Here is a 12,947-nt window from a genome sequence, read left to right as displayed (position 1 = left end):
ATGCAACATATTCATTTCAAGAATGCTTACCTCTGATTTCTTAGGTGCACGCCGTTGCAAATGTATAAAAAAAAAAAACGCACAATGACAGATAACACGAAAATTGGTGTCGCCAAGTGGATTCGAACCACCTACCTACATATCACCATTTCGATACTCTAACCACTGCGCCACGGCGGCAACACGTACGACGGAGTTAAAATGTCCTTAAATTAAAACTTAGCTTCAATAGACTCCACCAAGGGCGAGGACCGAACGTATGACGCCACGCTGACGTCACTCAAGAGGCACGCTATTGGTCGGGCCGATTCGTGTAATACTATTGGCGAATACGCGGCCGGGGTCGAGGAAGAGGTCGTCCAAGGCGCCTATCTTTTGGACAACAATCACTTACCGGGGTTACATGAGCAAGTAAATGCGTATCAGGAACGGATTTTCCTATTCGCTCACCATTGTAGTCCGTTTGTAATGCGTATTAACTCTGCTCATGTAACCCCGAGCACTGTTGTAAGGCACTGAGTATTTTTTTGATGAATTTTATGGTCACCTCAACAATGAGTTTAAGTTATGTACTGATACACTATACAGTGTGGAACAAAGTTATTGTTGTAACTTCTACATTTTTGTTTTGTTTACAAGGAATGTGTGCCAGGGACATGAGTTACAGTGAAATGTACCTAAATCATTGCTGGTTCTGTATTGTAAAAATAAAATGTTCACTCATCCTGATGCTGCATAAATCATGACAGCACCCAATTTGAGTAACTTTTTTAGGGATTGTGAAATCATGTAATGGTTCACAGTGCTACCGAGCAAAGGCGACAAACACCAAGGGGACAAACACCTCCGCAGCCTGCTAGCCGGCGTCAGCAGGCCAGGGCCCTCTTCGGGCAGCCCACCTTTGAAAGGTAACAATTTTATTGATGTCAAGCAGTGAACAATATGTGCCTATTGGCCCAATTGCTATCATTGTCCAACATAATCATAAGCCATAAGCAATGGAACCAATATGTCTTGTGGAGGGGCGACCTCCCCTGTTGGCCCTTTGTTGCTGGCAGCATGATTGCACTTCATACCAATATGTTATGTCCGGTGTGGCCAGTGACCATGGGGAATTGTTTCCTTTCAACAGGAACGTTGAAGAGATACAGCGCCTCGCCCAAGAAGAGGATGACCGCCTAGTTGTAAAGATCAATTCATTAGCATTAGTCCAGCATGGGAGAAGTAGTGATCTCCACCCCAGATGTTAAGTTGTGGGACCATTTCCCTGCCCAGTGTTTATGTTAACTTTGGTGCTTGTACTCAGGGCACTAAAGAGTCGGGTACTCCAAAGTTTTTCCTAGTATATACTAGAATTATACTATATCATCTAGAAATACAACTAGAACTGGGAGCTTTTTACTACATACCGAAAATTATCCTAGGATATGGCTGCGCTGAAGCGCGGCGCAGCTGGCGCTCGTGTTTCAATACATTGCGCTTCATATTTATACACAAGGCGGCTTGTGGGGTTTCACGCGGTTCCATGGTGTTCTCCCTTCATTTAAAGACTTACAAATTGTGCTGGCTAAGTATTTAATAACTATCGTGTGCATTAAAAAAATTGGCTCTTCATTATGCATGGAATTGTGTGAACAAAGGCCTTTCTGAGTAACTGTGTGCAAATTTGCAAACTGCTGTACTTGACTGGGTGGTGGGCCAGCCTCATGCTTTCTCATTCTTTCACTGTTGCGTTACAATGTGTTGAAAAGAAGTTTCAAGGAATTTTATCAATTGTGATGCATGGCGACACCTTTCGACTTAGCTGTGAGCATATTTGGTATAATCGTATCACAAAGATTGCGTACACCGGCTTTATCTATTTGCAATGGCAGCTTTCGTACGACATTTGTGTATTGTCTTTTCTATGTTGGTCACTACTCGTTTGCATGTATTTTTAGAGCCCTGACAGGCTGATGAAGGAAGACTGAAGTCTTCTGAAAGCTATCATTACTAAAGCCCTTGTTACACTGCCGAATTTTGGTACACGAATGTGCACGAATATGCAAGTCATCCTATGTCGCGGACCGATTCGGGATCTTTCTTCCACGGTCTTGGCATTTCGGAGACCAGTCGGTGCCCACTGCGCGACTTTTACGGTTCGTCACGACCACCACGAATATTTCATGAAAAATGAAAATTTCGTGGCCGTTCGCCGAACTTATAATAAACGAACATGATCGCCAAACACTCGCCGAGTCACCGCCGACATGTCGCTACGTGCGCCGACTTGTTGCCAAGGTATCGCCGACTATTCGCAACAGCTTCGCCATTCATTCGCGATGTTCGCCGAATCATGGACCAGCTTCGACCCGCGCACGATTAGGGGGGCCCCCCACCCGTTGTCTGCAAATCGGGCTCTGTCGGCGAACTGTTCGCCTCTGTCGGTGAACTGTTCGCCGATTTCCTACACGACGTGATTCGGCGACAGGGTCGTGGCCAAAATTCGGCAGTGTAACACGGCCTTAAAGGCCGTGTTACACTGCCGAATTTTGACCACGACCCTGTCGCCGAATCACAACGTGTAGGAAATCGGCGAACAGTTCACCGACAGAGGCGAACAGTTCGCCGACAGAGCCCGATTCGCAGACAACGGGTGGGGGCCCCCCTAATCGTGCGCGTAATTCTTTTTTCCACCCAAAGGAAGGCGCTATACGGAGAATATCCCATTGCGTCATTGAAAAGTGACTTACACCTCTCACCGGCCAGCTGGCTGCGTGGTGTAGTGGTGAGCACGCTCGCCTCGTGATCTAATAACTAGGGTTCGATCCCCGCCGCCGGCCGAACTTTTTGGCGCGTTGTAGGTTAGGTTGTAGGTTTGTAGGTTGTAGGTTTGTAGGTCTGTAGGTTAGGTTGTAGGTTAGGTTGTAGGTTGTAGGTTTGTAGGTTGTAGGTTAGGTCAGGTGAGGTTAGGTTATGTTTGTTTTTGTTTGGTTTGTTTACCAAGAAGCATCTTCGGGTAAAGCGCCTTCCTTTGGTTGGAAAAAAGAAACACGCTAATCGTGCGCGGGTCGAAGCTGATCCATGATTCGGCGAACATCGCGAATGAATGGCGAATCTGTTGCGAATAGTCGGCGATACCTTGGCAACAAGTCGGCGCACGCAGCGACATGTGGGCGGTGAATCGGCGAGTGTTTGGCGATCATGTTCGTTTATTTTAAGTTCGGCGAACGGCCACGAAATTTTCATTTTTCATGAAATATTCGTGGCGGTCGTGACGAACCGTAAAAGTCGTGCGGTGGGCACCGACTGGTCTGCGAAATGCCAAGACCGTGGAAGAAAGATCCCGAATCGGTCCGCGACATAGGATGACTTGCATATTCGTGCACATTCGTGTACCAAAATTCGGCAGTGTAACAAGCCTTGTTACACTGCCGAATTTTGGTACACGAATGTGCACGAATATGCAAGTCATCCTATGTCGCTGACAGATTCGGGATCTTTCTTCCACGGTTTTGGCATTTCGCAGACCAGTCGTTGTCCACCGCGCGACTTTTACGGTTCGTCACGACCGCCACGAATATTTCATGAAAAATGAAAATTTCGTGGCCGTTCGCCCAACTTATAATAAACGAACATGATCGCCAAACAGTCGCCGAGTCGCCGCCGACATGTCGCTGCGTGCGCCGACTTGTTGCCAAGGTATCGCCGACTATTCGCAACAGATTCGCCATTCATTCGCGATGTTCGCCGAATCATGGATCAGCTTCGACCCGCGCACGATTAGGGGGGCCCCCCACCCGTTTTCTGCAAATCGGGCTCTGTCGGCGAACTGTTCGCCTCTGTCGGTGAACTGTTCGCCGATTTCCTACACGACGTGATTCGGCGTCAGGGTCGTGGGCGGGGGGTAAGTAGACAAGTGATGCTGAGCAGGCCGGCGTAACAGGCCAGCGTTGGAATTCTGGCCGCTTTCTGCCTTCTGTTTCCGTTGGGTCAAATGCCTTCCGCTCTCTCAGCGAGTCAACCCCGTCGTCTTGGCCGTAGCCTTCGGGTCAGCTAATCGGCGAGGTGGGCGCCCCGCCGCGTATTTCAGCTGAGATGCAAACTTTACCAACAAGTCCGTGTTAATTTACACCGTAATGAAAATTGACTATGCATTGTTGCATTGTGCATTTGTGCATTGTGTCATATGCATTGTTGGTCTCACATGTTTTGGAACCTGGACAAGGTATCCTTGACCATAACGTGTGAAATCGCTGTTTAATGGGCATTGCTTGCGGTTAAACGCTCGGCAACCGCGCAATTACGGGGATTATTCATTTCTATGGTCCACAGATGTCAGGAAATGCCTACCCAGGACGAGCGCGTGTGCTGTGGTAGGTCACCGTGCCTGGAGACGGACCCGGTAAGATTTGTATAGTACCGAATATATCAGTGCGTCGCCGTCATGAAAGAATATCAGTGCGTGCTGAGCACTGCACCAACCGCAGCCGCTGTGGGCGTTTAAAACTGCAGAAGGGGGGGGGGGGCGTGCCATTGTATTTCTTTGCACTGTCATAGCAATCACGTTGCTTCAAAACTAGCAGTCATGGACATGTTATTTCATCCGCGACCATGGAGAGTTATTCACTCTTGCTCTTGCGATTTACAATGCGTCTGTCACGCTCTGCTTCAGCAATGTCGACTGTTCACGCAGCAGCCCCTGATGCTGTCCCTGGGGGCTATGTACGTCGGGGAGCGGTCGGCAACGGGGCCGTTGGACCTCACCGACCACGGCGCCCTGAACAAGCCCATGCGGTACCACGCATACCGCAACTTCATCCTGTGGTGGTAAGAATATTTGTTGTACAAATGAAGCTCTAGCCGGCGGTTGGGTCACGTATTGGGTAGCTTCGGAATTTGCACACTCTCTCTGGCCACCTACCACACCTACCACTCCTATTCGGGTTGCAATGTACCGCTCCTGACCTACATGCCGTGCATGCCTATATCAGTTTCCTACTGTCCGCAATGTCCAACGGAAAACTTTCCCTTGTATTGACATGTCGGCCCCACCTCCAGTCTTGTACAGCTCGTGTTGCCATGCGATATGCATCAAGTCGAGAATTAATTACCAATATCATTGCATTCTAGCTGCTATGTTTACACTGACACCTTGGAGTTTGCAGTTTGCAGTTCTATTGCACGTTTATGCAAGTTACCCTGTCGCTAGTCTCCATCAACAGAAATCAGTGTGGCAAATTAACTGCGTGTCCGATGACATACACATGTATTTTCTTGTCTGTATTCCAGCAGTAAATGCCATATACATTACAACACGTGCACACCGTTCACAGGTGGGGTTCGCTGGGACGCGGTGTGCGCCGCGCCGTCCCCTCCTGCGTGGTGTGGGGTATCAGGCGGCGGTACCCGGCACCCGACCACAACTACGCCGGCTTCAAGCAGGTGCTCAGCGAGGTGTAAGCACCAGAGTACGTCCCACCACGAACCAGGGGGCGACACGGCTGTTCGCGCAATGTATTCATTTATGGGCCGCGCGGGGCCTCGCGATGACGCGGCTGGAGGCAACTGCTCAGCGCGCTAGGATACTTCTGGCGGGGCCGGGCGCTGAACGGTGTGCAATGAATGGGTTATGGTCGGGCAGACAGAGATGAGGCATTGAATTTGAATTGACATCAGCAATCGGGTGGGGAAGGAGAACGTTTGTAATCGAGCTTGGGATGGGGAAAGCCGAAAATATCACGATCAGCTCATTACTCCGACAGGGCCAGGTGCTGTACCATGTGTAGTATATTTAGGCGGGCAGACAGAGATGAGTTATTGGATTTAAATTCACCTTACCATCGGTTTCTGGTGAGGTTTGAAGACGTCTTAAGTCAAGCTCGGAGTGGGGCAACGGCCACTCGCGGATCCAGGGGAAGGCATTTGGGGCAAATGTCCTCCCCAACAACCAGGGCAGCGCCCGAAATCGATTTTCGAGAATAAATGAAAACTTCACAACTTTTCTGAGGAAATGTTAGTTAATCACACCGCACAGCAGTGCGCAAGGAATCGAAATCAGAGTTTTTTTAAAATTAATTCCGAGAAACCTTTTTGGAGTAGGCCCCCGCAGTGTCCAATACCGCTTCCTGGATCCGCCAGTTGTGAATAAGTCACGGTCGATACCGAGCTTCGGCGGGACCAGGCGCTGTACACGTTGTTCTTTGAATGAAGAGGTGGACAGACACCTAGCCCCACATCCTACTGCTATGCCCGTGCTTCTGTGGGTGAAGCACTAAAGCATCACGGAATCCCAGAGGACCTGCGAGTCGACGAGGTGGCCGCTTTGGCCGCCGGGTACTGCAGCTCCCTGGAGTTGCCTGGGACCGATGGCAAAACAACAGCTCCGGCGGTGCCCCTATGGGCCGTAGTAATTAGTGAATTCCCGTAATGTAGAGATCATATCCTCAATGATCTCCATTACCATTGTATATTCCTCAACAATATGACAGACCAATTATGCTTGCCTACGTTCAGGCATTACCTCTGTTGGTCATACGCCCAGTACAACTTTGTTGTCTGTCAAACAACAATCGACGACGGGATCCCTTCTCACCATCTCTTAAGCCATCGGTTGTCAATTCACCCACCCCGTTTCCCTAAAAATAGACGGTCAGATTCGGCCTAGGTCCTTACGACCCCTCTAAATTCGCCAGAGACGGGATCGGATCGCCGTTATTGCACCCGTCTTAGTGTCTTAAATACTATGACAGCTTCGACCACGGACGTCGGACGGGGTGATCGTTCCACGAATGTACGCACCATCCAGGCCTAGGATGCATCGAGGTTTAAAAGGATGCAGTCTATAGATCAATCAACAAACAATGGTGGTATGCAACCACTTTAAAATATCTCCCTGGCTCCCGCAACGTTCCAACGCCCCTCCGTTATGCATTCGCCCTGTGTGTCCGCCGAGCCGGCTTGCCTCCAATGACGTCATCGGCCGGCCGGCGGCGTTCAAGGTCAAACGGCTGGTGTCCTTACCTGGAGTTCTATAGCCTTGCCACGAACTCTCATGCAGGTCTCCCGTCCCGTACAGAGTTCAGCCGTGCCACAGATGGGCCGGCCACTCACGGGAAGCGCCTGTGTGCCTCTCGCTGCACCTGGAGCTCCCGTACCTCCTCTGGTGTTGGTCGAGAGCCGCGGTTAAAGGGACTATCCCACCTTCTAAAATGTTGTTAAAACCAGTTAAATTGTGCCCGACTTTATAGATTGGGTGACCAGGAACACGGTTCTGGCATTTATTTTTCATTAAACATCTTAGGCTTCCCATATTCCAAACACAAACTTTCAAATATGTGACGTCACAGCCCAAAATTACCTCCTTCCCCAGGCCACATTACTGTCATAAAGCTGATTCGTTTTACTCTGTAGGCACCACAACAAAGTTCAGACCAAGTTTTAAGCGGTTTTTCAACGAACAAACCCATTTAAATCAGAATGACTAAACGAGGTGACGTCACACTAACGGTCGCTCCATGTTGAAGATAGGGCCTTGTACAAGGCCCATTTTCAAATGAAGGGAACGAATTTCTTCAACACCAAGAGGCCGCGGGGGTTGCAACCTAGATAGATAGTGGTTTCTGAACCTCGCCGCAAACTTGGCTATCTCAACTCAAACCCCATGTTAAAGGTGGGATAGTCCCTTTAACGTAAGGGTGAATGATCTGCGGGTCACTCGCTGACATCGGTCGGGGGGTTGCGACATCGACTGCTCTCCGACGCTCCAGCATGGCTGTGAGCAGCTCTGCCACGTAGCTGAAGGTCTTCGCCTGCCGTTGCGGGCGGAGGACAAACCGGCTCTGGGCCCGGCTGTACACCGACACGCACCTGCGAAAGTGTTACTCGTTTAATCCATTTATGAGAACAAATACAAACTCGTCGCCCCGGCTTCATTAACAATACATACACACCTGCAGATAGAAATGCAGATGCCCTCAACTTAGCGCGAGATATTTGGTGTCGTTGACACGATTGCAACCCCATAGGTACTTCGGCTACCCAGTATTGGAAACGGCTTAAGTCAACAGCAAGACAAAGCAGGGAAGGCAGGTTCTAAAAAGAGTAAGGTTAATCGGACGATGTATTCTGATTTATCTGAAGCAATGTTACAGGTGATTAGCACACGTACCCCGAAAGCGGTAAGGTTGATCAGAGGGTACATTTTGGAACAATGTTGGGCAGCTTTTTGTTATCCCGTAATGAGGTGTTAAATTTACCGGTCGTTGCCGTCGTCTCCCTTCAGGATTTGACGGTCCATGTTGGCGTCATAGTCGATGACGGCCATGTGCTTCCTGGCCGTGAACATGGCCGGCCTGTGATTTAAATGCAACATTTAATATCTATTTGACACAGCTGCATTCATGTAACTCGCAACATAAGTAGTTCCCGATGCGGCATGCGATCATATGCTTAGCTTTGATGGCAACTTGTTTGGCAGAAATGAATCCTTTGGCCCATGCTTTTAACGTTATCATTCAGGACTTACTACATTGCTTTTGTGGCCATGCTAGTTGTCAAAACCGTGCGCAATCAAGATGAAGTAAATATTGGACAAAACAAAATGTCCAATGTGTTTCTTACCAGAAAAACACTTGCTTCGGGGTGTAGACGAGCGTGTTGTTGTGGAAGCTTTCGAGCCTCCCCGTGTGCCTGGAAAAAAAATTATGGTCTATTCACAGCCTGCTCTGCAATGCATGGGCTCGTTAGAGCTCGAAAATCATTGGCAATGGCATTGGAATAGCGAACAATCGAGACTTCCAAAACAAGATATGCCAACATAACCAATTCATAATTTAAGCAAACAGAATCTGTAGTTTCATTTCGAGTAGTAAGTGGCTGAAGCAAAAACCTATAGTCCCACCGTAGATCCCTCCTCCAAAGAACAGCAAAATTTTATGATTCCATCGTCCATATATATATATATATATATATATATATATATATATATATATATATATATATATATATATATATATATATATATATATATATATATATATAATTATATATATATAGAACAGACTCGTTTGTGACGTTTCGATATATGTGTATGCTTATATCTTCGTCAGAATAATAAATCGGCGTATCGTTCACACTTTTCGACAATATTTTATTATCGGCATTGGTCTGTTAACTATATATATATATATATATATATATATATATATATATATATATATATATATATATATATATATATATATATTAAATACTGTGTATCAACTGTATATCACTTACCAGTGATGGAACTGCAGACTTCCTCAGGTTTCCAGATGGCTGAAAATCGTCGACCGCAAAGTGTTGGGAGCACACACGTAGATTTCTGCTGTCCTCCTGTGTGGCCCCCAACGCAGCCATCCACGCAGCCTTAACATGGCTGTCAGCCGCAGCTGGTATCCTGTAACAGAACTCACCTGGCTAACACACCTGGTTTGGTTCCCATTTCCATTCTGAGCCCAAAGCAAGGTCAGGAAATAGTGAAGGATATGTAGGAACACTCATCGAAAGACGTGTCATCCCAGATGGAAACAATGCTCAAATTATTACAATGCATATCATTGCTGGAATTAGGCATTTTCAATTAGCACAAACATGACTATCAATAGCACAGCATAACTATCATGTGTTCAGTGTTGGTCTGCAAAATGACTATCATTAATAAGCTGAACATTATTTTTTATTCAGTTTTAGCTTTGCCTAAACCGAATAAATATCTTTTGAAACAATAATGGTGTATGTCATATAAAGGGAGGTTTGGAATAACACCGATTATGCAGCTTTCAACTTTTTAGTTGCTACATAAAAAAGTTTTCACATTACAGATATTGCCACGGAACACAGTCTATGGCATTGAATGGACAAGAGCTTTGACTAGTATTGCCATATGCGTATTTTGTATGCATATGCATATGTACTGGAGAGAACTGCAGCACCGAACAAACAAACAGACCAAGTTTGTTGACGCGTCCCGAGATCAATCAGACAGATCTACCAGGCCATCCTATTGCCTCATTTGATCCAAGATTTGATCCTTTTCATTAGGTATCAGGTATCAGGTATGTGTAACCAAAAATCAAGGAACTTGCTGGAAAAATTTCCCCATTTGTTAAGGTTGCAGGATATTTATTTCTTTGCATGTTTGTTTACGTTTCCATAAGTTTCCTGTATCATCATCAAATATACTTTCATTGTCATATCGCAGGGAAATTCTGCACATCTGATCATACAGACTTAACTATCAGGTTGGCAAAAGCAAAGCAGTTACAGCAAATCTTGATCTTGTCAACTCCTGATGGTAACTATATATTCCGTGCCCCTACTAACCTACAACTGGACAAATCTTTTTACCGCATATATTTGTCAATCAGTTTTGAGGCTTAGCAAATCAACTAAATCAAACAAAACATAATCTGGTGATCAAATCTATCCAAGCCTGGAGTTGCACTAGTAAAATTATTTTTCACAAATTTTCCATGGACGAAGAACTGTTTGGATATGCCTACTAGCCGTATCAGCAGCAAATCTTCGTCCGGACAAATGTTCATCCACTGAAATTTTTCATAAAGTTGTTTTATTGGGGCAAATCAAGGCTAGAGTAGGTTTGATTAGGTTATTTTAGGTAGGTTTAGGTTACGTTTTGTTGATTTGTTATGCCTCAGAACTGATTGACGCAGATTTGCGATACGACTATTTGTCCTGGAATCCTACTAACCTGTGCAAGGTTCGTTCCTCCTCTGGCCCATGTTTTTCCCCCTGCTCTTGCGCCAATTACAAAAAAGCACTTGTTGCCGGTCATGTCTCATAAATTGAAATTGAAAATAATACAAATGGCAAAACCCCCACACTGAAAAATACCGCACAGATAACTAGAAAACGCAGGTACGAACGTTCAACACGCGACTCACGGGAATGAGTTATCAGCTGTCTAATCGAAGACAACACAATGTCGAACTTAAACTGTGAGCCTGTATTGGCATTGTTTCTTTACATTTGGCTTTTAAACATTAATTTATGGTTTGAAATATGATTTTGTGTAAAATAACTGACATGCAACAGTCGTTTCTTAAGTTCTGACCCCATCTCACCACACGAAAGTGGCAGAAATGACAATGATCAGCTGACGCATTATTCTTGGCCGATGTCAGATCGCGCGGCCCGACGCACCACCACCGCACCACAAAGTATGAGCAGAAGCCCGCTAACAGGCGTGTTCAAAACCGCAGGAGATGATGATGAACGGGTTTATCGAAACTTGATTGGATGAGCCTATCGGTAATAGCGATTTTAGTATGTGCATTTATTGTTCATAGTGGTGTGAAATGTGGTTGGGGTACGACCGACAACCCGTCGGGGCGAAGTTCGCACTGGGGTACTCAAAATTTGAAGAATTCAAGACGTTTCCATGAGTTTTGAAGGTAGGGATAAGTTCTAAAAATCCGGTTCTCCTTATCCGGATCATTAACTCCATACGGTCCAGGAAAGCTGGCACACTACCTTTAAGGCCGCCGTCCACTATGCGGAACGCTTGCGGTCCGTACGGAATCTAACACAGAGCCCTATGGGCGCATCCGGTCCGTACGGAAATCGTGTGCGCTCCGTGCGGATCGCATCCGAACGGCAATCAGCTGTTGATTTTCCGTCAGCTGTCCGCAAGCGTTTCGAAAGCGGTTGCCACGGAAACGAAATAACAAAGTCCCACAGGTTGAACTTTTCTGCGGAGAACGCAGGCGGAACGGACGCGGACAGGGACCGTCTTCCGTCTTCGAGTTTTCAATTGCAAATTTGAGAAAGAATTTCAACTCTTTCGAGATGAAGTAAGTAAAAATAATTTCCTTGACATGGCAGCACTATGTCATGCTAGTAAATTGCTATGTCTTCTTTTGTAATAACTGATAACTGCTCTTCACAAAGTGTTAGCAAGTGTCCGTGAGCTTTCAGTCTGCGGTCCGGATGCGGTCAGCGTGCGGCGACATTCCGGACGGACTCCGGACGGAATTCCGTCACAGTGGACGGCGGCCTTTAGGGGCAGTTGGGGAATCTTTGGCCGTTTTTTTAAGAAAACTATGTAACTTAAAATTGACGACACATTTTTGCATTTTCTCAACGCTGGCAGGTGTCGCATTAATTTTACTTTACTGGACAGTGCACTTCAAATGATAGAGTAATTACTTATATTGTAATTGTGACGTAATCACGTGACTTGTAAGTTGTAATGAAGTCATGTGGCTCTAAAAATTGTACAATAAAAAGGGAGAATAACTCGTATTTAGAATTTCAGGTACGCATCTGCCTCACATGCTCCATTGATGATATACCTACATACAAGCGTCATTGAGCGATATATTAATAATTGTAAATTTCTGTATATTCGATATAATGTATTATTCTGCGTACTCTTACCCTCCTGAACAGTGCGTCCTCTTACCGTACATGCAATTCGCGCACAAAACAACCCCGAAACATTGTGCAAAACTAAAAACTTCACAAACAGAATTTTGCACTGCACAGTATTCCCAGAAAACCTCACAAGCTTCCCACAACAATCAAGGAAATGTACCTTATCTCAACTGCCAAGCATCAAAATCATTGTACCATACCAAAATAATATCACAACGCTCCAAAATAATATTCATCGCCTTAAACTCAACAGCGTCGCCGCACAACGCTCACGTTCCGTTGGTGACAAACACGCACTGGCGGCTTCATGTCACTTCATGAACTCGACCAACCCGCGTCGCCAGGCAACCGAAACAGCTGATGCGTACTCGCCCGCGTCCTCTTACCCAGGGTATATAGAACGGGTACACCCAGGGGTAGTCAGTAACAGTTGGTAGCATTAAGCCAAATGGGCGCTCAAAAACTACTACCCCATAGGGTTCCCATGTTAAATCGACCTTTGTCAAGCGAGCCTCACACGTAAGCTAAAA

At 46.3% G+C, this 12,947-nt stretch overlaps 2 long non-coding RNA genes across 2 annotated transcripts; one reads left to right on the top strand and one right to left on the bottom strand.

Moving 5' to 3' along the window:
• The first annotated feature begins 4,332 nt into the window (after positions 1-4,332).
• Positions 4,333-5,436, top strand: LOC122385607. Its single transcript, XR_006257219.1, has 3 exons — positions 4,333-4,384; positions 4,655-4,809; positions 5,316-5,436. It is a non-coding gene; the product is annotated as an uncharacterized LOC122385607 (long non-coding RNA).
• A 2,229-nt stretch (positions 5,437-7,665) lies between these two features.
• Positions 7,666-8,673, bottom strand: LOC122385626. The gene is made up of 3 exons (XR_006257228.1): positions 8,602-8,673; positions 8,238-8,333; positions 7,666-7,848 (listed from the first exon to the last, which is right to left on the bottom strand). It is a non-coding gene; the product is annotated as an uncharacterized LOC122385626 (long non-coding RNA).
• Positions 8,674-12,947: the final 4,274 nt, after the last annotated feature.

Source organism: Amphibalanus amphitrite, unplaced genomic scaffold (assembly GCF_019059575.1).
Source record: "Amphibalanus amphitrite isolate SeventyFive unplaced genomic scaffold, NRLGWU_Aamphi_draft 000225F_arrow, whole genome shotgun sequence".
NCBI lineage: Eukaryota > Metazoa > Arthropoda > Thecostraca > Balanomorpha > Balanidae > Amphibalanus > Amphibalanus amphitrite.
Note: the sequence above shows the minus strand (reverse complement) of the source record. Positions and strands in the feature narration are given on the sequence as shown.